The sequence below is a fragment of the Nelusetta ayraudi genome, unplaced genomic scaffold (genome assembly GCF_046127955.1).
Source record: "Nelusetta ayraudi isolate G7.1 ecotype Tasmania unplaced genomic scaffold, CSIRO-AGI_Nayr_v1 ptg000019l, whole genome shotgun sequence".
Lineage (NCBI taxonomy): Eukaryota > Metazoa > Chordata > Actinopteri > Tetraodontiformes > Monacanthidae > Nelusetta > Nelusetta ayraudi.
The window spans coordinates 5,400,210-5,426,500 of record NW_027466069.1 but is presented as its reverse complement, the minus strand read 5'-3'; the positions used below and the strand labels follow the sequence as shown (position 1 = coordinate 5,426,500).

At 47.1% G+C, this 26,291-nt stretch overlaps 1 protein-coding gene, 1 long non-coding RNA gene and 1 other non-coding gene across 3 annotated transcripts in view; 2 read left to right on the top strand and 1 right to left on the bottom strand.

The window, feature by feature from the left end:
- Positions 1-1,833, bottom strand: part of LOC142888360 (vitamin D3 receptor A) — a 62,623-nt gene extending 60,790 nt beyond the window's left edge. Inside the window, exon 1 of the mRNA XM_076026593.1 lies at positions 1,611-1,833. The gene's annotated coding sequence lies outside the window, so the exon portion shown is untranslated. The remainder of the gene's footprint in view (positions 1-1,610) is intronic.
- The window catches only part of LOC142888373 (uncharacterized), a 376,178-nt gene that overhangs the window by 308,401 nt on the left and 41,486 nt on the right, over positions 1-26,291 (top strand). The gene's annotated exons all lie outside the window — the stretch shown is intronic.
- Positions 25,975-26,046, top strand: trnaq-uug (transfer RNA glutamine (anticodon UUG)). The gene has a single exon. It is a non-coding gene; the product is annotated as a tRNA-Gln (tRNA).

The following is a 26,291-nucleotide window of genomic DNA, read 5'->3' as shown; positions in this document are numbered from 1 at the left end:
TGGAAAGACATAAAGAATTCACTTTTTCCCAAAAAAGAAAAGGAAAAAAAAAACACAGCCAGCGCCTGTGTGTGCGTATTCAACAAAATATGCGCTGGAGCTGAGCCGAGTCTCCTGTTTGTTGATGGTATTAAATTGTTGTGCCACCACGACGTGACACAGCCAGGCTTTATTTATTCTCCGCTGGTTGACCTGCACTCCAAATACTGGCATTAGGCAAAAAAAACAGAAATCCATATCAGTCAGAGGCGAGAAAAATCACATGCAACGTTTCCTTAAACCAGAGCTGAGCAAACTTTTTAACTGGTGGGGCCTCAATGGGTTCTAAAATTTGTCAGAGCAGCAGCAGATGGATGGAGTGTTTTGGTGACGCACCTCATAGGAGGGAAAAATATATCCTGGAATATGTAGAAAACATGTGCTTCAATGTAACAAAAGTGTTGCAACATAATATGTGTTTTTGTTGCCCCACGGTAATTAGCTCTTTAATGAAATGACTCTTACAACAGTGAAAAAATGTATGAAATGTAACTATTTTATTACTTATGTACTATTAATATAATTTCTTCAAGTTCGGCAGGCCAGATTAAAAAGCATAGTTTGCCCAGCATGCCGCTAAACTTCTGAATCTGAACTCCCAGCCAGAATAGAACACACACACACACACACACACACACACACACACACACACACACACACACACACACACACACACACACACACACACACACTCTAGTTGCATAAAACTCCTTCATTACATTTACTCCCATGGCAAACTTCAACACATGATCCTCAAACACAACTGTCCCTCCTTCTCTCATCGCAGGGAGATAAGGTCCCACTGTGACGGGCAAACGTGAACAGAGATCCATCGCTGACACTCCGTCCAGTTTCTGCTTCCCAAAAAAAAAATAAAAATAAAAAACTCACATCTTATCTAAAGCGATGGCTATCTGGGCCCGTTCCTCTCTTTGCCGAGCGCGATGCTAATCTGTCCCTTTGTCTTCCCCCTCCGCCTGCAGCCTCCTGCACATCAGCCACGCGGGAGAATGTAAACACCTCCTCACATCTCCCAAAACATCCTCCTTATTCTTAGTAGAAGGAACAACAAAATAAAAGACAGCAATGACAGCAACCCAGGTTTAACATCAAGGACCTGAGTGAAAAATCATCTCTGGAATTGGCCGAGCTCTGCAGCACTGTTGCTGCTGCTGCCAGTAGGCAGGCATGCAGGCAGGCACATGTGGAATGCAAAGGGAGGTGGGGTGGGGCGTGTGGGGGGGGAGAAGTGGCCGCCTTGCACAATAACAGCGTGGGTAACACACGGTGCACAAGTTGCACCCAGATTTGTAAGAATTGGGGGGGGGGGAATGTCCCGTTCACAGAAATGCAGCAGCAGCAGACAAAAGGAGGGCGGTGGGCGGAGAGTAAACACACAGCTGCAACATCATCCACAGCCGGACACACACACACACACACACACACACACACACACACACACACACACACACACACGTGCACACATGCACGGGGCGCGTGTGTGTGTGTGTGTGTGTGTGGTCCACAGTCGCAGGCGAGGCTGTCAGTCCCACCATCAAACGCGTCCTCACCTGATGTGTCATTACGCAGTCAGCCGTCACTCTGTGCAGCAAGGCGGCCGGTCGGTGTGTTGACAGGCGGCGGGGCGGGACGGGACGGCACGGCAGCCAGGTCGCTAGTCTACGGTCCCCGCCGGCGACATCGAGTGGAGCCCGCGGAGTTGTGCGATGAGCAGCTCTTTCTGTTGTTGTTGTTGTTGTTGCTGCTGCTGCTGCTGCTGCCGCCGCCGCTGCTGTAGTTTTATTTTTCTAAAAGGAAAAAAAAAAAAAAAAAAAAAAAAAAAGCGCAACGTCCCCCGCCGTCCGCAAGGCCACCTCCACCACTGCGAAGAACTTTGCCTCCGTGTGGGGGAAAAACAGAAAAGACCCCTCCGCAAAAAAAATAAATAAAATAAAATAAAAAACTGTCAAGGAGGGAAGCAGAGAGGAGAAGGTGATGAGAAGAAGGAGGAGTGAGGGTGCAATGAAGCGGGGCTATCTAACGGTCACCCGGGTAAAAAAGAAAGAAAGAAAAAAAGCCCCCCGTTATTTGGTCAGGCGAACCCCCCTCCGCCCCCCCCCCCTAGACGTCACTCGGGCAAAAGAAAAGTGCGCAAATGTGCTCGAGTTGAACGCGTTCATGCTACAGCGTGAACCCGACTCTGCAGCTTTATTTCTCTCTCTCTCTCTCTCTCTCTCTCTCTCTCTCTCTCTCTCTCTCTCTCTCTCTTTTGAAGCTGTCCGACTCGATTCGCTTCGAGCACACGTTGCAACAAGGAACGGCGCCCTCGGCCGTGGCAAACTTTGCAAAAAGAAAGCGCCCCGAATTTGCGCAGGAAACTTCGTACTTCCAGCCCGTTGTGCTCGCAAACGCAATTAAATAAATAATTGGGAAATGTGAATTGATAAATAAATAACACGACAACGAGGTTGCCAGGTTCGCGCATATTTCGAAGGGGTTGCGTGGGGTTTTTTTTTTTTTTTTTAATATATATATATATATATATATTATTACATATTATTAAACTGTATTTACTGTATTTGGAAACGGCAAGCGCTTGCACCCACGCGTTGCGTGTTCTTTATTTTATTTTATTTTTTTCACGCGAGCGTACGCATGGGCATGTGTGTGTACGTGTATGCGTGTTGTGCATGTGTGCGCGAGCGAGCGCGTGCGTGCCCGCGTGTGCCACGCTCCCCTCCGCAGTGACACGCCGCCGAGGCTGCCCGCCCCGCCGCCCCGCCGCTGCTGCCGCTGTGGGCGGCGTGTCAAAAGCGAGCCGCCCCGGCGAGGAGCGCCGCAACAGCGGCCAGAGCAGCGACTCTCGGGCCCGCAGAAAGCAACGGCACGAAAAATTAAAAGGAGAGAGATGAGGAGGAGGAGGGGAAGGGGGCGCGAGAGAGGGGGAGAGAGAGAGAGAGAGAAAAAAAAAAAACATAACCGTAAACTGCACTGTTGCAACCGCCACCCTCCCGCTACGCCTCCCCTTCTGTTTATCCCCCTTTTTACAACGAAGAGGGACGCTGCCGAATGCGGAATGGAAGGGAGGGGGGGAAACCAGCAGGAAATCACTTACATTTATTCCATACGAGGAGAAACGGCGGCCGGGCGCGCTTTTAGTCCAGTTTTCGAGCTCCGTATTAACATGGATGGACTGCGCCGCTCTCTCTCACTCACTCACTCACTCACTCTCTCACTCCCCCCACCGACGCCGCCAAAAAAGTCCCGCCTCCCCGCTCGGTTTACCAGCGGGCATATCTATACATACAGATAATCCCCGGCGCCGTCCAATCACAGCGCTCCACTCCGAAGCATTCTGGCCTGTGATTGGCCGCGCGGCGGTCTCCTCGCTGTCCGTGTCCAGCTGTCTCCTCACCATATAGGGGTGTGTCGTGACGCAGCAGACAGCCGATAGGCAGGCCGCCGCTCCGTTTTGAGGGCGTTGTGTAGGGAATATGTGTTTATATTGAAACTATTTTTTTTTTTACGTTGACAGACGGAGATGTTTCATGTTTGTGTGTAAAATGGCGGGCGTTTGTCTGCCCGCCTTATTTTTAGAGAGCAGACACTGAGAAAAATGACATAAATCTAAATAATATTGTTTTATTGAAATAAATTTTAAGAGAAAAAAAAATCAAAAAGTGTATTTTGGCCCTGTGCTAAAAAAAAAATTAGAACACGCAATGTTGCCTGTAAATCTACTTTTCGATCATTCTAAATTAATATTTAACCGCTTACCTATACATAATATATGACAGGCCTGAGCGTGTTTTTCCCCTCCGTCCACCCTGACCCTGAAACTGCTGGAAGCTGAGAGGTGGCTGCTAAATACGTTATTTTTTTTCAGCCATTGTCCGTGTGCGGCAGTCCCTGCAAGGCCAGTTTGCCTGCAGCCGTAGAGCAGAGTGTGACCGGCAGCGCCCCGAAGTGCCACACGACGTCACCCCCGCGGGAGATTTTTCCCTTTCGATACGTCTGTCAGCACATCAACCCGCCCTGTAATCAGGCCGTGGATTTTAACGGGCCGAAGCACACTTCAGGATGTTTTCAGCGAGGCGCCGACCTTTGACCTAAATATTCAATACGCCGCAAGTTGGCCACGCTCCAGCCAGATATCTGTAACTTGTTGTTCATGTGAGCTGGAGATATGGAGACACAGTAGCCGGAGGAAAACATACTTTACTTGGGGGTAATCTGAAACTGGAGGGGGATTAGAATTTATATGTGGAATAATTCTAGGCTTTGTGAGCCGTAGTAGGGAAAGTTTATCTAAAGCCAATTCAGTTTTTTTTTCCCTCAGTCTTTTTTTCATAAATCACATGTTGTGCTGCCTTGTTTTTCATGCAGCCATAGACACCATATATTTATCTATCGTTGGCCACTCTCATGTTCCATTACATCAGTTTATCAAAGGATAATCTTTAATAAAAATAATGTTTTTTAAAGTAAATAATTCCCTGTTTTACAGGCATATACCTATATGTGCGCACTTATGTATATAAACATGTACATATATGTATACATGCATATATGTACATATACATATTTATGTAAACATATTTAAACATTATTTCTTGTGCTTTCTAAAAAATTATAATCAAGTATACAAACAATTTAGAAAGAACAATTAAAGATAGATAGATAGATAGATATGTATTTTTTTAGTTTTTGCTGTGCATAAATCCCAACCGTAAAAATCCATTATTTTTTTCTTTATTTTCAGCAAACTCGGTCAAGTTTCAAATCATTCGACAATGATGTGAGACCATCAATGAATTTCAATTTGTCTGCAAGCACCGACAACGACGGCATACCAACGCAGAGAAGTGAGAGAATGCAAATTTGTTTAACATATAGATGCACATGTCGCGTATATAGGAACTTTATTATCACGCCGAGAACAAAGGGGTGCAGGTAACTATGGGCAACTGACGCACCATCTTCCCTGCACAGCTGTATGTCACTCTCTCTCTCTCTCTCTCTCTCTCTCTCTCTCTCTCTCTCTCTCTCTCGTGCTACTTTCTTTCTCCTCTCTCCTCCTCTCGTCTCTGTCTGTTTTCGCCTCCAGGGGAAAAGGGGTGGTGGAATGTCGTCAGGCCTCCCTGCGCCTCGAACGGCTAATGAATTGGCCCGAATAATAAACTACGCCAGTCTGGCATAGGTACAGGAGTCTCGCACAGTGAGTCACAAAGGACAGGTTTACTGTAGACGGGTTCGAGTTTCCGAAACCTTGGGGCGGAGGTGTTGGCTGTGAGTTTAACAAAATAAATAAACAAATGACAGACTCTTAGACCTGCAACTCCTGGTCTGCTTTTTTTTTCACACCTGACAGGGCTTCTTTTTTTTTTTTTTTTTTTTTTAAATCCCCGCCGTGGCCACATGAAACGCGCCAATCGCAATTTGCCTCCTAATCCACCTCGACGGTTGACACAAAGGCAGACTGTAACTGTGTACACATCGCCGCCGCCGCCGCCTTCTCACTTTCTCGTGTTTACACGCGCCGCGCTGCCGCTGCGCGAGGCCTTCCTGCCTGCTCGCTCGCTGCCTAGCTGCCTGCCTGTGTGTGCATGTGCAGGAATCTAGGCCAGCCCCTCGTGGCTTTTTGTGTCTGAGGAGGCGGAATCGGTCCATAGGAAGAGAGGAGGCACCTTATGGGGCGGGAATCGCGCGGGGGAAGTTGGTCCCTTCCACGTGAAACCAGCTGGTAGTAGATTGGAGGGGGGGAGAGAAAAACAGAGTCGTGCAGCCACACACACACACACACACACACAAAAAAAAAAACATCTTCTCGGCTGTCTTCCTTCCTACTAGAGCTCCTCCATTTCAGCCAATCCCCCCCCCCCCCCCCCCACACACACACACTTTTTTTTTTACACCGAGAAAGCGGCGCGCCACTTTCTCCCCCGACTTGCGGGGGTGAGCCTCGGAAACAGCTGGAAAAGCAAATATTCGCAGGCAGGCAGGCAGGCGGGCAGGCAGGGAGGAAGGCGGGGCCGAAGCCCTGGCCCGCCGCCTCTCACACATGACTGGATGGATGCGGTCCCTCTCTCTCTCTCTCTCTCTCTCTCTCTCTCTCTCTCTCTTCCTCTCTTTCTTGCACTGATGTTTCAGCTGCAGTCGCTGCACACCAAAAAAAAAAAAAAAAAAAAAGTGGGAACACAGAGAACAACAACTGCGCAAAACCCGAGTTAATTCCGCGAACACGATTCTCGATTCCCGGGGTCGGAGGAGATCCGCGGCGGCCGCGAGTTTCCTCTGCGGCAGGCTACGAGCCAGCGAACGAACCGTTCTTTTTTAAAAAGAAAAAATACAAAAAAAAAAAAAAAACCCTGGCACGGCGGACGGAACACGATCGACAAGCCCTTGGATTTGTCTCATGTATCCATGGCGAGAAAGCCTTTGGAGAAAAAGAGAGCTGAAAGCTGCTCCTGTCTGTTCAATTCAAAACACAACCGACCGGGTTTCCCTCCTGCTATTCATGGTTCACGTTTAGTAAAAGTGTTTAATATTTGTTTTCTTTTAGCTTCTCACTACTCAACCCCTTCTTCAATACACCTCCAAGTGTAATTCAACCAGGAAGCTTGAATCATGCTAAAGGGAAACAGGTTGATATTAGGCACACGTAGCCGCCAGCTGGATAGCCACTTTTGCGCCTCGTGCTTAAAAAAAAAAAGCAAAACAATGTCCTTCACTTGTCAAAAGGCCTCCAGTGCTGTTTTAACATAATTCCTTTAATGGGAAGACGGAAACGTCCACTTCTGGTAAAACTGCCTTCGCCGTAGCATCCAGGCTAATCTCTTTAGCAGCGGCTGCGGTTTACAACTCACAGCCGCAGCTCCTCTCCCCTGCTCTTCTTCTTCTGGGGATTTTTTCAGCGTCACTTCTTGTTTTTGCCGCAGCTTCACCTCTTCCGTACCCCCTGCCCCTCCATCCAGAAGGGAAGCTGAATCTGTGGAAAAAATGCTTTTCCAGTACCAGGATTGATGAGCGGGGTGGAGAAATTGGAGGGATCAAGCCACGCCAATGCAAGGTTTTGAAAAATAAAATAAACCCATTGGATTTTCTTTTTGCCCACAAATGCTTTTTTCTTGGCCTCGCAGACGCTTGGGAGTTCTTGAAGTAATTAGCCATCTTCTATTTTTGCCCAGCTCTCAGTTCTTCCTATCCTTGTCCTTGTCCTTCAACTCCCTGACAACGCCATCATCAGGCTCCAACATCAATAAACTCCCCACTGTATTTACTGAGCAGCCTTTTTTTTTTTGTTTTTTTCAGTCAGACATATGAGGACTTGGATGGAAAAGCAAAAAAAGGAAATGAAAAAACTGGAACATTGAGGTCAGTGAGACAGTAAATACTGTGTTCTTTACTAACAGGGAGGCTGTAAAGACCTTGTCGGCTCAATGTAATGTTGTCATTTTATGAGTAATGGACTATATGGGACATAAAGTAATATGGGACTGTTTTACATGCTTTTTCTCCTCTAGGAAACATTGACCGAAACACAATGATGCAGCAGACAGAGACGCCTGTGTAAATGTATATTTATATCCTTACTTCAAGGGTCCTACATAATAACCTTGCCCAGCAGCTGGATGGCTCAGATTTCAGCTCGGAACCCTCGCTCATCCATCTTGCTGACTTGCCCTGCAAAAATTTTTATGGGTTCCGCATCCAATCGTCTTCTTTTACGGCTACAGAGGCAGGAGGAGGTGGAGAGTGAGAAGAGCTGTAAAAGTCCATGCTGATTTAAAAAAAAATATAGAAAAATAACAGAGACAAAGACCAGGAAGAAGAAGCGACTGCGCGCTGTAAACGCCGGCTGCTGTTGCTACAGAGATTAGCCTGGACGCTGCCTCAGTGGTAGTTTTATCAGAGCTGGATGATGTTTTCACAGTCAAAGAAGAAGAAGAAAAAGCAGCGGTGACGTGCGGCCAGTGTCGCCTGGAGCTGCGGCGCCCTGGCAGGTGACGACAAATCTGATTTGCCAGCTTGGGCACGACAGACAGAGGTTTCAGCCAATCAGCGGCCCGACTTTCACCTTCTCTTCCAAAGTCTGTGCTCGCTCTCGTTACCAGATGGACACGTGAAACAAATTAAAACATTTGAAGAACATTCCATCTGTCTCTCCGGATTGCCCAGATTACTTATTATCTCCTCCAGAGAACTTTTTTTTTTTCGTTTGTGGGACTTTCACAATGGTCCAATGGCTGTGTGTTTTGGGAGGGGGCGTGATCACTAACCTGCGAGAGCTACCAGCGAGCATGCCAGAGAAGAAAGCGATTTTGACTGCTCTCCTTTGCTCGGGGGAGGGGGGGGGGCAGGTCGAGGGCGTCTGCTTCTCCGCTGACAGGAGCCTCATATCATTCCTGAGAACAGTGAATATTGCGCAACGTGGGACCTTTAAATTTTGTCTGCTCTCTTTAATAAACTCACATTTGGAGCAGAACACACGGCCTTGGCGGGAACCGGGCCCGCTCACATGTGGTCCCGCGACGGGGCATATATCAAAGTATGAGGGAAAATGTGTTGGCCAGGTTCGAGGTGCGTGCGCGCACATCACATCATGTCCTGGATGGAAGCAGGAGACCTCCAGAGGAATCCATACGTCCCCCTTCGGCAGACATCACCTGTTGAACACTGAGGTCCTTCAGCGCAACCCTCTCCTCCTCCCGGCCTCCCCCGCCCCCCTCGACCACCACCTCCGTCCACACTCTTTGAATTCTTACAAGCCACATGAAGGAGGCGGCGCCTTTGACCGCCGAGATCCCACTGACTCTGCAGTCTACTTGAAGTCTGACCAAAGTGCAAACAAAAAGAAGTGAGTGTCTTGGCCGCAGGCTGCGAGAAAGTACCTGAGTGCAGCCGTGGCACACACTCTTCATCATTTTTCCTGCTCCTGTTTCTCCTTCAATAAATCTGTTGAAGTATTTCATTTGTGGCAGGTTGTTCTTGTGTATGTTGGGGTTTGGTTTTTTTTTTGTTTTTACTCCAACTTGTACTGGTAACCTGACATGCCAGATGGAATGAAGTCCCCCCAGATCTGCCAGATTTATTACAGACATCTGCCTGGGAAAAGGCAGCGTTCAAGACTTCTTTTTGCCTGCGAGGAACCCAAAATGAAGTGCAGCACCGCCGTGTGGTGGACCAAAGTTTTCAGGGCTGAACTCTTGCCGAAGCCGGTCAGGACTAGAGAAAAGCCATCAGCCCTGTTTTCATTTACACGCCAGCAGCAGCTTCCTGGTCCCGTCACTGCCAAAACACCATTTGTAGCTTCGCCTCTTCCTCGCTGATTGGTCCGGCCACACGCCCACCAGCTGAAAGCACTTCAGACTGGAAGTTCTAAAGATGGATCTGCAGGTGTTTGGGTGATTTGCCCTGGTCACCTGAGGTAAAATTTATCTTGGTGAGATGGAAACCAGGTGCCAAAGTCATTGCGGGACAGTCGGGCTCATTGATTTCCTGCGTCCGGAGGTCTGGTCATGTGTTAAATATTTCCTGAGGAAGCGATACAATACAAAAAGTCTCATCTGCGTCAACTAAACAACACTTTACCCTTCAGAAGTGCTGAAGCTTTGGCTTCAGGCGTTTTTTTCACTTTGGTAAATTCCACTCGGCATTTTGTCGCCAATCCAAACACGATTCCAGGCAAACACCAATGAAAATGTTGTGTCATGTCCTCTCGGCGAAGAGGGGAAATAGATTTGACGGATTATTTTCACTCATTTCGGCTGTTCAGGAAGCGCTTAATGTGAAGTGGCTGGACTAGCGGGGCCGGAGGATCCACGCCAAGCACCGGTGGCCCCCTCCAGCGGGAAGACAAACCCCTGCATAACACCGACATAAATCAGCTCTATCATAATACACCACCTGTGCTCAGCCACACAGTGTCAGCAGAAATAGTTTCCACTCGTCACCAGAAGCGAGACGGCAACGGAGGAATACGCTCGTTTCGCACACTTGAAATCTGAGTTTCCCTGTCGCTCCAAATTGTTTGCTATTGATAGAAATGGAAATAAAAACAACAACGCCGTGGGCTCTTAAGTACACAGCGGATGCAGCGATTACATCAAAGCGGTGAAGTGATTGTGTATGAAAAAGAACAATGGTTTAACAATTGCAGAATAGCACGAGGAAATAAAAGACTTTACTTTCTGTTTAGCAGGAAACACTAAAGACAGCTTCAAATGGAACAAAAAGGAACAGAAGAGCAGCCCCTTTCAGGCCCTTGCAACATCTGTTTGGCTGTTGAATGAATAAAAAAATTCAAACAAATGCACCATTGAATCATAGAGGTTCTAGTCTCCCACAGAAAAAAAAACATCAACGACGACGGCCATACCCCTTAAGACTGTTGCAATTTGTGCCGCAACCAGTGTGAAAGTGTGAAATACTGTCACATGAACGTTTGGCATTGCTTGTTTTTTTTCACCAAACAAATACTAGTTTGATCATCGACACTAAATATCAACAGAGCGAAATAAATAGTCCGATTTTTCAGACGAAGCCAAAGAACAATTCAAAAGAATTTGAAAATAGATTCACATTGCTATTATTTGAAAAGTTTTTGCTCAGTAAAAGCAATTTCAGACAAAGCAGCCAATGTAAGAAAGTGCAGCTTGGCTGTAAATAAAAACGATGATGTTTTTTTGTTTTTTCTGACTGCAGGACACACTCTGGTTCTAACACAAATCACGGTTGCAGCGAGACAAATTTATCCCCTCGCCGCCTTAAAAAGCAGCCAGATAAGCGCGCTGAGAAGCAGCGAGAGCGCGAGCGTGAGAGAGAGAGACACAGAGAGAGAGAGAGTTCCTGCCGTCCACTCGGGTCAGCAGGAGCTTTGAAGCAGCGGCCGACTGGACGCTCGCGCACGGCTGCCTGGAGTCGAGACGGAAGGAGGAAGAAAGTTTGTCCCGTGGGAGGATGAGGCAGAGCAGAGGGGGCGGGGGTGGGGAGTGGGGGCGGGTGCTGCGAGCTGCGAGCTGCCGACAGACGAGACAAAAGGGTCCCGATCATTGTGGTGCTGTTGCACAATTTGCACACATACACACACACACACACACACACACACACGCACAACCACCACCGTCACCTCCAGCGGCAGCGGCGGCGGCGACGTCACGCCCACCCTGCCTTTGTCTCCCTGCCTTGCGCCACTACTCCCCCCCCCACCCCCCCACCCCCTCCCTCGCTCGCCCTTTTCTTTCCCTCCTCGTTCGGCTCACTCGCTCCCTCCAGCCGGCGGTGGCTCAACAGCGGCAGCAGAAACCAAAACAAAGACACTCCCTCGACGTGCCGTGTCAAAAGGCCACGCTGCCTCACAAAGGGGAGTCAAATCGCTACTTAGTTTCCACTTTGCCGACGGCCGGCGCTCCTCCCGCCGCACACGACGGGAGGGAGGGAGGGAGGGAGGATTTTTTTTTTGGTTTGTTTTTTGTCTTTAGCACGTAAATCAGGCGCGGGATTATGACAAACAGCGACAAACACACACACACACACACGCAATGCATACGATCTCACACACACGCACACACACACACGCAGTACTCGTCTTCCCCCTCTGTCTGGTGTTCTCCTCCCCCCACGCCCTCACCCCGTCCACCCCGCCCCTCCCCGATGACCTCTGCCCCAGTGGGATTCATCACGAGTGGCGAAGAGGAAGCCCCGGCTGGCCGCCGCCGCCACCGCAGATGAATCGCTCTGTGTTGGGGCAGAAAAAAAAACAAACTCGGGCCGAGATAGCGGCGGCGGCCGGACTCAGGCGCCTGCCGGATATTAGGAGGTGGAGGCAGACGGGCGGCGACACCTTCTCGAGAGACGGCGGCAACCCGAACGTCTGCCTTTGTGTGTCGCTTCTCATCATTTGCTACTTACTAAATAAGCCGTTTCTGAGGGTTTACATTCTGTTTTGCTCACAAGCTCCTTCCTGCACCCTGTGTCTGCACTGTAGAACTTATCCCGCTGTGATCCGACCCTTCTTTCGACCTGCGAAGCTTCACGTCGCTGATCGAAGCTCCAACACCAATGGCGGACGGCGAATGAGAGAGGCCCTTTTCTGGAAGGAAAGAAATAACACAACAAAACTTGACGACACGATGGCGCTGTCGTGACCGTGAGAGTTTAGCATCGGTTACACGCGGAGGACGAAATGACTCGGACGCTTCAGGCTGTTCTCATGACATCAGACCAGCAGCCGTGCAACCTCCCACTGCGCACAATAAGAAATGGAATCAAAGCAAACACCGATTTGATATATATTCTCTCCTCTTTGACAATGAAATTTGACCTGCAACACTTTATGTTATGTTATGTTATGTTTTAAGTATTTTGACCACTTGAATTTGAATCATTCCGTGCAAACTTGCACTCTTTGCAAAACAAGTCTTGCAAAGAGAAAGCCAATATTTGTTTTCCATCTTCTAAACACTATTTGGGATTGTCAGCGCAATCAAACGGATGGTTTCTCCTCAGTTTTTTCCTGAGTTGTTAAGTATAATTTTATTCTGGAAAAAAAAAACAAAACCAAATGGATTAGAAAAGAAAAAAAATCAAAACTCAACAATAACAACTCCTAGTCTCTGGATTTAAGCCTGAAGGATGGATTGTTGTGTGTTTCTGTGTGTGGCTCGTTTTCGCTAATTGTGTTTGCCTTTCTCACGTCTGCATTTCACATGTTTAATGTTTTGTCGATTTTTTATTTACACTCCGTTCCTCCTGCGACGTGTTCCCATCCCATTCCTGCCTTTTTTTTTTTTAACTTGTCTTTCCATGGAAAACCGGTTTACCCGTCACGGCCGCGGCTCTATAAACAGAAAGGCCCCCCCCCCGCCCACCCCCACCCCGCCCCCCAAAAAACTGTCATTGTTGCTGTGTTTATTCTTTGTTAACATTGCGGCTTCGTTTTGGTCGGCCCTCTGCTGCCACTGGCGACGGGCCATGCGGTGACACATCTGGTTGTGTTTCTTTCTTCTCCTTTTTCCCCCCCGTTTTCTTTCAAATTTAGCCTTCCGTGCTTTCTCTTCGGCTCCTCTTCTCCCCCGAAACGCAGCGAGAGAGCGATCGGCGGCGGCATCCGAACCCCTTTCATCTCCTTCGGACGGATTTCCCGCCGCATGCATTCCCACCCCGCCAATTCCCTCCACCCGCTAGTCCTGCTCAGCGTGGAATTCCAGTCTCCGGGGGGCCCTGGACATGAGCGTTCATGAGCAGACACATGTGACACGGCTCGCCACATCCCCGAGCGCATGCTAAGGCTGCCGTGGGGGTGGGGGGGGGTCAAGGAGAACGGCGAGCATGTGACTGCGAGGTCACACGGCAGCGCGGATCAGAACGACCCGAGAGGTTCCTCGGGTGTTGCCGCGGCGCCCGGGGCCGACTGGATGTTGTTCCTGGAGGCGCCCTGACCCAGAGCAAAGCGGGTTCAAGTGGACCGGGCGGGTTCGCGCTCGCGTCTGTGTTTACGGACCAGGCGGTTTTGGCGTCGCAGCGGCAAGCGCACATGTGGCTCAGCATGTGACTCCATGTTTGCCGGGCTGTTTCTCCCCTCCACCACCACCCCCCCGTCGCCACATCACGGGTAATAAATGTGCTCACACAATCACAAACTCTTTATTATCATAGCTGCAACAACAAGCGGAGGAGTTTTCGCCAGGTGCTGCGACGCCGCTGCTGCTCTGTGGCTATTCTTGACCTCTGAACTGGAATGTTTGGATCCAGGCTCAGAATACTGTATTGCACGGCGTTGTTCCCCCCCCCCCCCACCGGTACCTTTAAACTGAGGTTGTCATCTCGACCGCTGGTCTTCGCAGCTTCACATTCCAATTGGGATCAGAATTTGCACAAACAGCCCAGCCTCCTGAAATGGCCCTACTCCGCATTTTGTCATGTTTTTATTGACCTTGCAGCTGTTGCCACGTACTCGAACCAGCTAGCAATGTTCTCAATCAAAATAATATCAATTTTGGTTGGCCATTACCATAAATGCATCCACCTTTCTGTCATTATGAAAAAAAAAAAAAAATCAGGGAGACCTACAATAGAAACGATGCGTTGAATACTGCCCTCTACTGGTGTGGAGCCGCAGTGCGCTTATGTTACCTTGTCGCCGTTAGTCGATGTGTTCTTAGCATCGGTTTGCATCAGCGAGGCGATGCAGCATCGTCAATTTGAAATCTAACATCTGCAGCCTCCCTTCAGCCTCCAACCATGGCAAATGTGCTGCAAAAACATTGCGTGGCGAGCACGAGACTGCAACAACGGCGGCGTTATCTTCCCGTCCACGCCTCATGAGTGTGTCTCTTGTGTGAAACTCAAAATTTCTTTGCCCTGCAACACAACAGGTGCAACCCTATTGAAGACTTGCTGCTTTCATTCGTTCCGAAAGATTTTGAATCCCAAGGCATCTGGGCACGGAGTCACGTGAGCGTGGATCTACCAGAGTCTACGTGTTTTGACATCTGTGTGTGTGTGTGTGTGTGTGTGTGTGTGTGTGTGTGTGTGCGTGTGCGTGCGTGCGTGCATGCGCGCGCGAGCAAGATGGGTGTTTCCAACTCGTCGTGGAGAAAAGTACAAACAGGCAGGCCGGGCCGTAATGCTCCAGAGGCAGCGTTATACATAGAAAATTACACAGTGGTGTGCCAGTGACTCAAACCTACAACGCTGGGATACAAGGAGTCACGCACACAGACACACAAACACACACACACACACATAAATAGTTGGTGCATGACATGCCATCAAGTACATGCAATGACGCCAGTGTGTCCCAGGAAGGAGCGCAAGCCTTAAGAGAAAAAAAACAACAACAAACAACAAACCTGCAGGGGAAACACTGCGAGCGGCACTTGGCTGTTCAGCCGCTGGTGAAGCCGTGCAGCTTCCGCTGCACGACCGCGGAGGAGTTACGCAACCTGAGCTTTTAATTTTTCAAAGGCGGAGGGTTTTAAAACGGCTGTCAAGCGAAAGAAAGACTTATTGTCGGCTCTGATGAGGTCCTCCCGTGAATCCGTTACGCAAAGCGTCGGGAGCTGTGGAACTGCGGCTGACAGGAATTACCGCCAAGAGGACTGTTGCAAAAGATTGACTGCTCAACACTGGTATTTTCTAATCCAAGTGTCCAAGCAGTTCTAGGAGAAAGGGGGAGAAGTTCAGCGAGTATCAGAATCTCAGTGGCTTATGAAACAACAGACCAGAAAGAGTAAAAAAAAAAAAAAAAACAACCACACAGCCGTACCGCTCACGTGACTCAAGGTCACCCCGGGTCAGTTCCATTTCTCTTTGTCAGCCCTCGCTTGGTTCTTGGCACTGGGTCAAAAGTTGTCGCGGTTGAGATCTCCCCCCCGTAGAAAAAGGAGACGCAGTTTGGTCAAAATTCCGGAGGCGTTTTTCTTGGTAATGGAGCCATCATGCCCTCATCGGCTGCTGTTACGGAGCTGTTTGGGGCCTTCAACAACAACAACAACAACAACAACAACAACAACTTCAAAATAGGGCAGAAAACGTGGGACTGGGTCATGCATGCATTAAGCAAATTAGCTCTGACTTCACCCAACACCTGTATCTCTGCAAGAATGGGGACATTCTACACCTTGACATGAATGTGCAGAACAGAGGAGTGGGGCGTGTTTGTGTGTGTGTGTGTTGGGGGGGGGGGTGAATACCGTCTTTATCATATTCTTTTTAACTCTGCGCTCAGAACTGGTCTGTTCCAGTTTGTCCGTCCGTCTGTGAGTGATCAGAGCCTGGACGTGCGTCTGCACAGATTTATTGTGTTTTATTGCATTTCACTGTGTTCCGCTGTTATCTGTACGCTACATTTGATTGCCATGAATGGCACTGTGGAGATAAAATGTTGTTTTGTAATATAACGCTGTTATTAATATGATACAACCGTGACATAAGTACCATCTTTGTTTGTTTTTAAGTCAAAAACACCCAGCGCAGCCTCCCAGACAGGTCAGTTGTCAGCTATTAGCCGACTTTAGCTCCCGGAGGCTAACGACCGATATCAGGAAACTGGACTGCTGAGAGGCGACTCCAGGACGGCTTTGCGGGTTCGGAAACGTCAACAGAGCCCCGGCGGGCGCCGAGCCGGGGAGTCAATGGCCGAAATTCCGATTTCGGGTCGGAGCGTCCCTTTTGAAATAGGCCCTCATTGGGCCGGAGCGGCCGTGAGCCAGGTAGAAGTAAAAGCGCATCAATGTTTGATGCAGGCTAAATTAGCTCTGACATTTTTTTTCTTGTCTTTTTTTTTTTTTTTTTTCTTCCTTCGGGCTCGGACGGTTTGACTGTGCGGCTCTGTCGGGGAGGGAGCGACCAGAGACGGCGGGGCGAGCGGGCGAAGACGCTGCTGGCTTTTCCAAACCTGCCCTGAGTAAATGTTTGACTAAGTGTGTCGCTGCTCGCCTGGATTTGTTGCACACCAGTGTGCAAGACGAGGCCGGTGGGGGGGGGGTGGGAGGGGGCTGTATGGAAAGGGGGAGGGGGGGGGTGCTGATGTCACGGTGGAGTGAGATGCTCGCGCACACACACACACACACACACACACACACACAAATAGCCTTAATTGACCACCCCTCTACACACACACACACGCGCGCGCCCCCCCCCGCTGCCTTTAACGTTCCGCATGAGCTTTAATGAGCTTGTGTTTACACATGCGGCCGCTCAATCACGGCAGTGCCCACCGTGTCCCACACTCAATCTTTTATGTATGTATTTACCCACGCCCCCCACTCACGAAACGTCCGCCTCGATTACTGTAAGTGAACTCGATGCCTGTCATTTTTTTTAAATCCCCCCCCACCACCACCACCAGTCCGACGTACCGTGCTGTGGTCGGACACACACACAAAAAGAAAGAAAGCCAAAAATCGTGGGGCTCCGACGCAGAGAGGATCCAGCTGCGGCTCGTTACACACCACCACCTGATGCTTTGCAGATGTTTTTTTTTTTTTTTTTTTTTTTTTTTAATGTCAGATACGTATGTGACGTTGTCTGGTTGTGATTTCTTGAGTTTATCCCTCAGGAGGAGCAGAGCTTCGCAAACACGGCAGATCCACCGTGGAACAAAAGGGGCGGGGTGGGGGGTGGCGACAGCTTCACGTGTCAGTTTGCAGACAAACTTGCATTCGAAATACGTGTGTGTGTGTGTGTGTGTGTGTGTGTGTATATTTATATGTATATATGCATATATATACATGTATGTATATAGATATATACATATATATACATATACTGTATATATGTGTAAATATATATATATATATATATATATATATATATATATATATATACATATATATACATATATATATATATATATATATATATATATATATATATATACTGTATATATGTATATATATATATATATATATATATATGTATATATATACATATGCACATGATGTACAACCACCTACTCACACAGCAATGAAAATGCAATTTACAATTTACAAAGTATTTAAAACGTTGGCAAAGAAGTTTTTTTGTTTTTTTTAAATCAGCCGCTGTCTTTGCCAAGTGTCATCTTTTTTCCGTTGAAAGTGGTGAGTCCAGTTTTCGAGCTGCCGCCTCCTGAAGATCAATCTTCACGGGTTTCAACAGCCCCGAGCTTCAGATCCAAAACTCACAAACTTTGGCTCGTCGAACTGTATCATCACCAGTGTATGTTTTGTGTTGCAGTGTCACGGCACAATTACTGTACCATGACATGTATGTGTACAACATATATCCTTAAGTATCATACTTACACGACTCAACCCATGTCCAGATCACTGCATTATCATTCACGTACACGACTGGAGGCTGTCGTCAACTTAATGGGACATTAAATCAAGTTGGTCAACAAGCGAAGTCGCTTCAGATTCTAACCAGGGCAACGCAAAAGCCGCAGCTGGTGATTTATCGTTAACTTAGCCTCGCTGAATTTCCTGGAAGATGCGACCGACCTCTCAGAAATCTCATTAGCTTGAATTGTAGTGGGAAACCAATGTCTCGCTTTGCAAAGAGGCTGTTTTGCCCGCAGCGGGAAACCCTGACTTCTCGTTAGCGGACCTGTCGGCGGGCGGCTTGTGCTTGGTGACGTCCTCTGTGTGGTCACACCAGTCTTAATGCGCTATAAGCAGACCGGCGGCGCTGCTCCGCTGTTAGCGAACCAATTAACCTGGCCTCAGGTAGAAGTGGATTACAGTGACTTTAAGCCAAACACAGGAGGCAGGAGAGACCCTCATAATTTCTTTTGTAATCTTCATTTGCCACATCTTACTTAAACTTCAGGATGGAGTCTGGATAAAAATCTTCCTAATTATAAAGGATGACTGTATAAGACGTATGCTTAATTTGTGTCAATACCCGAGAAGATTCTTGATTTGTTTTTCACAAATCATGAATCCAGTGGATGATAGGCTTAAATAATACGCAAAGCAAGGATTTGAAAAAAGAATGGGCAAGCTTTATAAGCTTAATAAAGGATGACTCAGTTGCAGATGCATTTTTGTCTAATGCTTGAACTCTTAAATGTACAAAAAACAACTTCATGGATGTCAAGTCGCAGCCTGCACGGCTCGCACACAGCTGGATGTCAAGCCAAACCTTTCTCGGCCCGTACTGACTCAAAAAATGAGAGCAAAGAGACTCGATCTGTACACAGTAGATTGTACTTTATACTGTACTGTGTACAGTATACTGTACTGTGCTGTACTTTATATATGTATATGTGTATTTATATATATATACTTTTTTTTTTAAACAAACTTAACAATTTAACATTTTGTGCTTTAATCTCACCATGGAAGAGAAACAATCAGATTTCCAGATTTCTAGTACTTGCTTTAGTTAAACAATACATGTGCATGCATACATACGAACATGTCTGTGAGAGCAGTTCAGTTTTAGGTGGCAAAGCCGTTAAAAACGAGTTGCTTTGTAAAAAGTTCTCTGTCTCCCGAGAAGCAAACTACAATTTGAGCTGCGAGGAAGGACGCAGGAAGATTTCCAAGAAACCATAAGGTCATGACCACCCCCCCCACCCCCGCCTCTCCCAGAATAAATTAAAGGTGCAACACATGTAGTTTCATGACTCGGATTCCTTCCCTTACATGTCCCCCCCCACACGTCCACCCCTTCCGCACACATCCACACAGTCTCCGCTCACAGTGTTGCGCCTGTCTGTGGGAGTTCTCCTCAGCACAGTGTGCAGTCTGTGGCTTTTATCAGGGGGGTGTCCCACCTGGACAAGGGGGGCGGGGTCGGCGGGGGAGTCTGGGACAGATTTAGAGCTCCCTCTGCCCCACAGGAATGACTGAGCCGTGTTTGTGTTGCGCGGTGTTTGAACAGCGCTCCTTTCGGGGCAGAGAGAGCCTCGGTAAGTGGCTCCTGGGGTGAGACGACGATGCGCGATGATGCCGCTGGACCAACTGTACCGTCCACATCATGTGGAAAATACTCAGAGAGGTATATTTTTAGATGAAATAACAAATAACCAACAGGACAGGGAACAGAATGAGCCAAAAATAAAGAAAGAAAGAAGGACATGTGAATGGAATTTGTGTAGAAGTTATTCAAAAAAAAAAACAATGCTTCATGTCTCCCTCACGAGGCAGTATTTCCATATATCTAATTTAATGGGATTTTACACACAGAAACAGACAGGGCCATGTGCCCATTTTCAAGAAAAACAATTGTCTTCAATATATATAAATATATACATATAAAAAAATTCTAAAAAGTTTTTTTTTTAAACCAATTACTCTAATAAAGCTTTCAGAGAATATCGTGCAGTGACAGAGCAAAGGCACAACAATCATCTTTTGGAAAATTAGACAGAGATAGAACACAGCATTGCAACACAACTGATAATATGTGGAGTTTCTGGCAGCTGCTGTACACATCAGGATTTGTTTCATCAGTACAAAAATCACCTCACAATTGCATTCATATGTTTCGATTATCAGAAGTAGCACAAGCTTCAGTCTGTGTTTATGAGCAATAAAACAATATACTTGTTTCAGTCGTAGTTACAGGGTGATTATATACATGTATGTATATTTTGCTGCAAAAAAAGCAAGACAGCAAAGAAAATGTGGTTCACTCCACAAGAAAATGTAAAAAAAAAATATATACATATATATATACATCTTTTTTTTTTTTTTTATCTCCACAACATTAGAAAAACGTGTTTAAATCTCCTTTTTTGCTCGCTTACATCAGGTCTAAACTTTCATGTGTGCGTCGCTTCCAAAAAAGACAACAAAAACAGACAAATAAAGAGCCAGCAAACGGCACAACAGGAAGTTCTTCTCCCTGCTGCCTCTGCTGAGGAACTGCTGATGCCACTGAAGTCGTTGGCCAAAATTAACCCTGAGCCACGCGCAGCCTGCTGCTTCAGCAAAGGTCGCTTTGTTGGTCTTGCCCCCCCCCCCACCCGCCCACCCCCACCTTCGCGATGCACAAAACGTTGATGTCACTGAAGGTTAATCACAATTCCTCTCAAACCGTTAGCTCCCGAATTCAGCTGAAAGAGAAAACTTGTGCTATGTGAGTTTGCTAATGGGGTTTTTGTAGAGCGACAAAGCAGCAGTGCAGGAAAATGGCGCTGAAACAAGCAATTTACCATTTACACTGCATTTAAACTATATCATGATGTAATGCACTGTAACGCTATATATTTTTAAATACCGGATAACATTGATAACAATTAGGAATGGCTGAATTGTTCTGCATGCCTGGGTGTGACACGGTCTCTCAATAATATTTCTGTAGCTGTTTATTGCCAATAGTTTTGTAATATTTAGAAGAAGCCAGGATCACCCCGTAACTGCAACTGAAACACATCTTAAATGTGCAAATTAAAATGTGATTAAAATGACATTTTAAGCTGCAAAAATGGACATGGCGTCCAAAGTGAATTGTTCTTCATATGGAAAGCGGAATCAGCCGTTCAAAACAGAGGACCAAAATATAAAAAAAACATTTGTATTATTTACTATTCATTAATCATTTTATTATTGAAGTATCATCAACATTGTCATCATATATCATAGAATATTATTAATAATATCATGACTATTTCTTAATAATTGTTGTTTTTTTTCACAACAATTATTGAATGAATCATGTAAATTATCTGCACATTGCACAGTGCAGTTTTCAGTGCTTGAATTGCATGTTTATGCTACTAAATTTTATGTCAACTAAAACATGAATTTCACCATCGGACTCAATTAAAAAAAAAATTCTTCCCGTTTTCGCCACTAAACACTGCAGTTCAAAGCACCAATTGATCATCCGGATCATTTGTTATCGTTCGTTTGACAGGGATTTTTACATTCCGGATATTTGCAATGTTTTTGCTCCACAAAAAACGTGTGGTCTGCCGGTCGTACGTCTCTCTTTTCACTTTGCGCGGCGTCGCCGTCCCCTGTGTGGGCGGGCGAGGAAGAAAGGTGAAGAGCCCCCGCTGACAAGATCACACGTGACAGAACTGCGGCGGGAGAACGTCGCGTGTCAGCCAGCGTGGATGGGGAGGAGAGAGGGGCGAGACGATGGAGGGAAGAACAGAACAGGGAGGAGGAGTGGGGGAGGAGGAGGAGGAGGAGGAGACGAGAAGACAGTGAGGGTAAAGGTCAGTCGCTGCCCGGGGGGGGAGAAGAAAAGCAGAAGAGGTGAGTGTGGGAACTCACATGCAAAAGACACGTGGAGGGAAACGTCTCACGGTGAAAGAAAGAAAGAAAGAAAATAGAATAAAAAGCTGGAATGGGAGTCGGGAGGTGCGGAGATGAGATCAGCGGAGATTATACCAGCTGAGAAACACACTCGGGCCCGAAGGTGCTAATCTGTGGCAGCGCTCGTTACATAAACACGGCTCCTGGGCCGCTGCCAGGATCGAGTCGGCTCGCTGGAACCAATCAGAGCGTGTGAGGTCAGCGCCGCAGCCTCAGCCTCAGCCTCAGCCTCAGCCTCAGCCGGGGCGTCAATGCCTCCCGGCGGGAGGAGACGGCGGCGAAACGTGCCGGATGGGCCGGCGTCCAAACTGAGGAGAGGCTCTCTGCAGGCGGCCGGTCGTGTTGCCTCAGGGTCTCAGGTGGACGCTCGCAGTTTAGCTTGCGGTTTTCCAAACCTCCTGATGCTGACGGACGGACGGACGGACGGACGGACGGGAGGTCGGAGGGGGTTCTGGCTGGACTCGCTCTCAGGCGTCTCAAATAAACTGTTGATTTGAAGGTGATGAAAAGCCGGGACAAAAACTCGGTCGACGGTGCCAGGACGAGGGGGAAGTCAGAGATTACCTCGGCAATAAACCCGCACGCACACGCACGCACACACACACACACAAATTCACTTTCGATAGACCAGAATGAATGGATAAAATGCGGGCGTGGCCACAGACCGTGCCAAGACATGGATTAACTGAACCTGCTTCTCAAGCAGAGGCCAAACAGGGTCAGTCGGCCTCCGTGCTGCGTAGCCGACACCACACTCACAATCTCACAATTTGGAGCAATTGGCTCTAATTAAGAATTTATTAGTCAAAGAAAAAAAAAAGAAAAAAAAAAAAAGCCCAGCAGGGCAGCTGCACAGACATCCTGCAGATATGAAAGATTTGCAACCGGTCAGAGCGGGACCAGACCAATTAGGAGGAGGAGGAAGAGGCGGAGCCTATAAGTCAGGTTTAGCCAGAGAAGAAAACACAAAGTAGTAGCGTGTGAATAACAATTGCAGCAACACCAGCGGACAGAGCACTCGCAAAGACTGACGAGACTTGAAGGTAATGACGCTGATGTTGTCACCGCAATGTGGAGAATGAAACTCAAGAGCAGGGGGCGGAGCTCTGGACACCCCTGGACCTGGACTTGGACTTGTCCTTTCACAGCAGTGGCTCATACACAAAGGGTTTGTGTACAGGCTCACGTTGAAGCAAGAGTTTTGGTTAGAGATTAAGCTGCTCAAATGCTGCACAGGGGAAAGCAAAACAAGCAGAAAGTTTCCGATACAACCTCAGACTGGCCGGATTTCCAAAATAAATCCCCCGACCAATAACAAACATTCTCGGCGGTTCACTCAGAAATACACCCCATGTCGATCTCGTCCCAGGGAAGTCGACGCGGGGGGAACCACAGCGTCGCTCCTGTCTGCCCCGGTAAATAGAAAGGGGAGCTGCTGTTGTTAGCGGGGGAAGAATTTGCAGTATTTGTACATATTCAGCCTCGGAGAAGTCAAACCGCACGCTGGAATTTGTTTGACTGCTTGGCCTCGCTGCGCCTCCCTGGCTGTAGCATGCACCACAGCCACCAAACCACTTCAGTCTATGGGAAAGCTGTTAAATATCTGTACAAAAAACGGAAATAGTGCTACCGCCCACTGTGTGTGTGTGTGTGTGTGTGTGTGTGTGTGTGTGTCTGTTTTAATAGTAATTAACACTACTTAAGACTACGGTTACTCCACTTTGCAAATAATTTGCAGGGATTTGCACATGCCTGACTAAATGGCTCAAAATGTTTTTAATATAAGTTCAACCTTTTTAAAGGTTTAAAAGTCTAATTAGCTCGCCCTCTTTAGGCCGAGCGCAAAGCCGGTGTCATAAAATATTACATAATTATACGGGTCTTTGTGTTCATGGGTGGACCATTTTGGGTGTAAATGAGCCTGCTCTTGACAGCAGCATAATTAAGACCCCAATTACAGCTTGAACGGACTAATCCTGATGTGCAATAATGCAAAAAAAAAAATGCTTGATTCATTTAAGCAACATAAAAATCTCGACTTGGTGAGATAAAAAGAAAAGTTGTGCAGCTGCAATCTTGTCATATGACATTTTGAAAGACTAACCCAGACACGATGGATCAAAATGTGCTTTTGAAAGATAATGTCCTGAAACTACTCACACTGTGTGTTTAATTATTCTTTTGAAAGTCCAGGGGAAAAAAAACCCAAAGTTGTTCAGAGTGCTGCTCAGCTTTTCATCTCTCACATAAACTGCCTTGAGAAAAAATAACAGAGCTGTCGCCAGGTACTTACTGTTCCAGGCTTTTAGAGAAAACCATTTAAATATATATATATATATATTTATTCCCCCCCCCCCCCCCCCCCAGGTGCACTTGCTGATTACAGTGTCCTATACTTTATTCTGCTCTTTCTGCAGGCTGATTATTCTTGTTTTGTTTTTGTTTTTTAGTTTCTGTATCATCTCGGTTTATGTTTCGCCTACAGTGAATGAGCCTGTTTCTGGAATCCACTGGAAGTCAGAAGGCAAAGCTGTCTGACTCCCAGCGACCGACAAAGGTCCTGTTTACACAAAGACTTGTTTTAACTGGACACACAAAGATGCACCAGTTGCTTTACATATACCGCAGGTTGAGGTTGGAAATGGGACCCCGTTCAAAAAAAGCCGTAGGTTGGAGACTGAAAAGAAAAGTAGACTGACTGGTGATCAACGTATTGTCATACACGCTTGCACAGTCTCTTATCTTATCTCCTGGAGGTCTGCTTGTTGACCAACTCCAATTAGGCAAAAGTTGAGATTATCTCTGAAACAGGATTTAGCCGGCCGAGGGGGATTAAAGGGTTGGGGGGAAGGAAAATACAGAGGTCTATCTATTCCTGTGCGTGCTTATGTCTGACCCTGCTTGAAGGGTCTATGTCGTTGACATACAATCTGCAATTACCTCGGAGTAACAAAGTCAACGATCTTATATGTACCTTATAAAAATAACATTGCAGTTATAACTGAATCCTTTAGCAACAAGTCACCAAAATCACAATTTTGTGCGTCTACGTTTCGTGCGTCATTCTTACATATCAGCGACGCGCCACACAACCAATGGCATCCTCAGCAACCAGACGTCCTATTGATTTTAGTCATATTGCCTCATCCAAAGTCCAGCCCAGCATTGATTTACCAGCAGTTCTTACAAGCCAGGCAAATCTGTGTGTGTGTGTGTGTGTGTGTGTGTGTGTGTGTGTGTGTGCGCGCGCGCGCGCGCGTGCGCGTGCGTGTGCGTGTGCGTGTGTGTAATCGTGTGTATGCATACTGGTCTTAAATGGGGCTAAAAGAGCAGCAGGTCAAACTGGGACTTGGCTGTTCACGTGTCAGGGATTGCGAGGGCAGAATACGAGTGTGTGCATTAAGTTGTTAGTATAGGCCAAAGCCCAAAGCCATTGATCAGGTCAACGCGTTATTGCAGGGTCCACTCTGTTGCATGCATGTACGAACAAACTGGTGCGGAAACCCTTGACAGTGACACTTTGAGATAGATAGATAGATCTTCTGCTGCCCCCATGTGACACATGACGGTACTGCATTGAAGTTCACAACTACCGTGGTGTCCCTTTCATGAAAAACCATACATTAAAAAATAAAATAAAAAGCATGGCTGATATGAAGCGTGCCGTAATTGAATCTACATCAATGTAAATGAGAGGGGGCTCTAACTGGAGGATGAAACTTGACTTTTCGATACATGCTCAGAATGAAAGAGTTGCCGTCCAGAGTAGGGACCGAAAAGGGGGAGTGAGGTGTTTCGTTGTTAGCTTACCACGTATATTGAGACATTTTACATGCAAATGCCATGCCTTCATTGCCTTCTCTTTTCGGGCGATTTGCTGTTACGTCTTCACGAGTGGGATGTAGTCAAAGGCGTGTTCCGTCAAACAAGGGCACGTTACTTAGCTAACGAAGAAGGTAAACCGTAGACAGGTTAGCCGATGTTAGCTTGTGAAGTGACGTCAATGCCTTAACAGCGCGTCGTAAAACTTCGCCGCTGTCCAGACTAAAACGTTCATCAAGCTTTAGCCATCGCATAAGTGATGTTATAAATGGATAAGGCAATTTAAACTTCGTCATTATAACGTCACACTGACACAGATTATAGTCTAATGTGACGCCAGATGGAGACACCCGGTCCCATGGTGTAATGGTTAGCACTCTGGACTTTGAATCCAGCGATCCGAGTTCAAATCTCGGTGGGACCTCGTTCCTTTTCTCAAAAATCCAAGCCCAACAATTTAAGACCGGGATGTTTCACATCTCTGTTAAGGGCGTGTGAGTCAGTGATTTGTAAATAAATAAATAAACGAAACATCTTCTGTGTATGGTCCCGTACAATTAAATTCAATTATTCTTTCAACTCAATTCTTCTAAGTAGAATAACTAGCAGTGCTGAAAATATAACATGAGTCAATTAAGACAAAAATAAGACAGTTACATTATAATATAA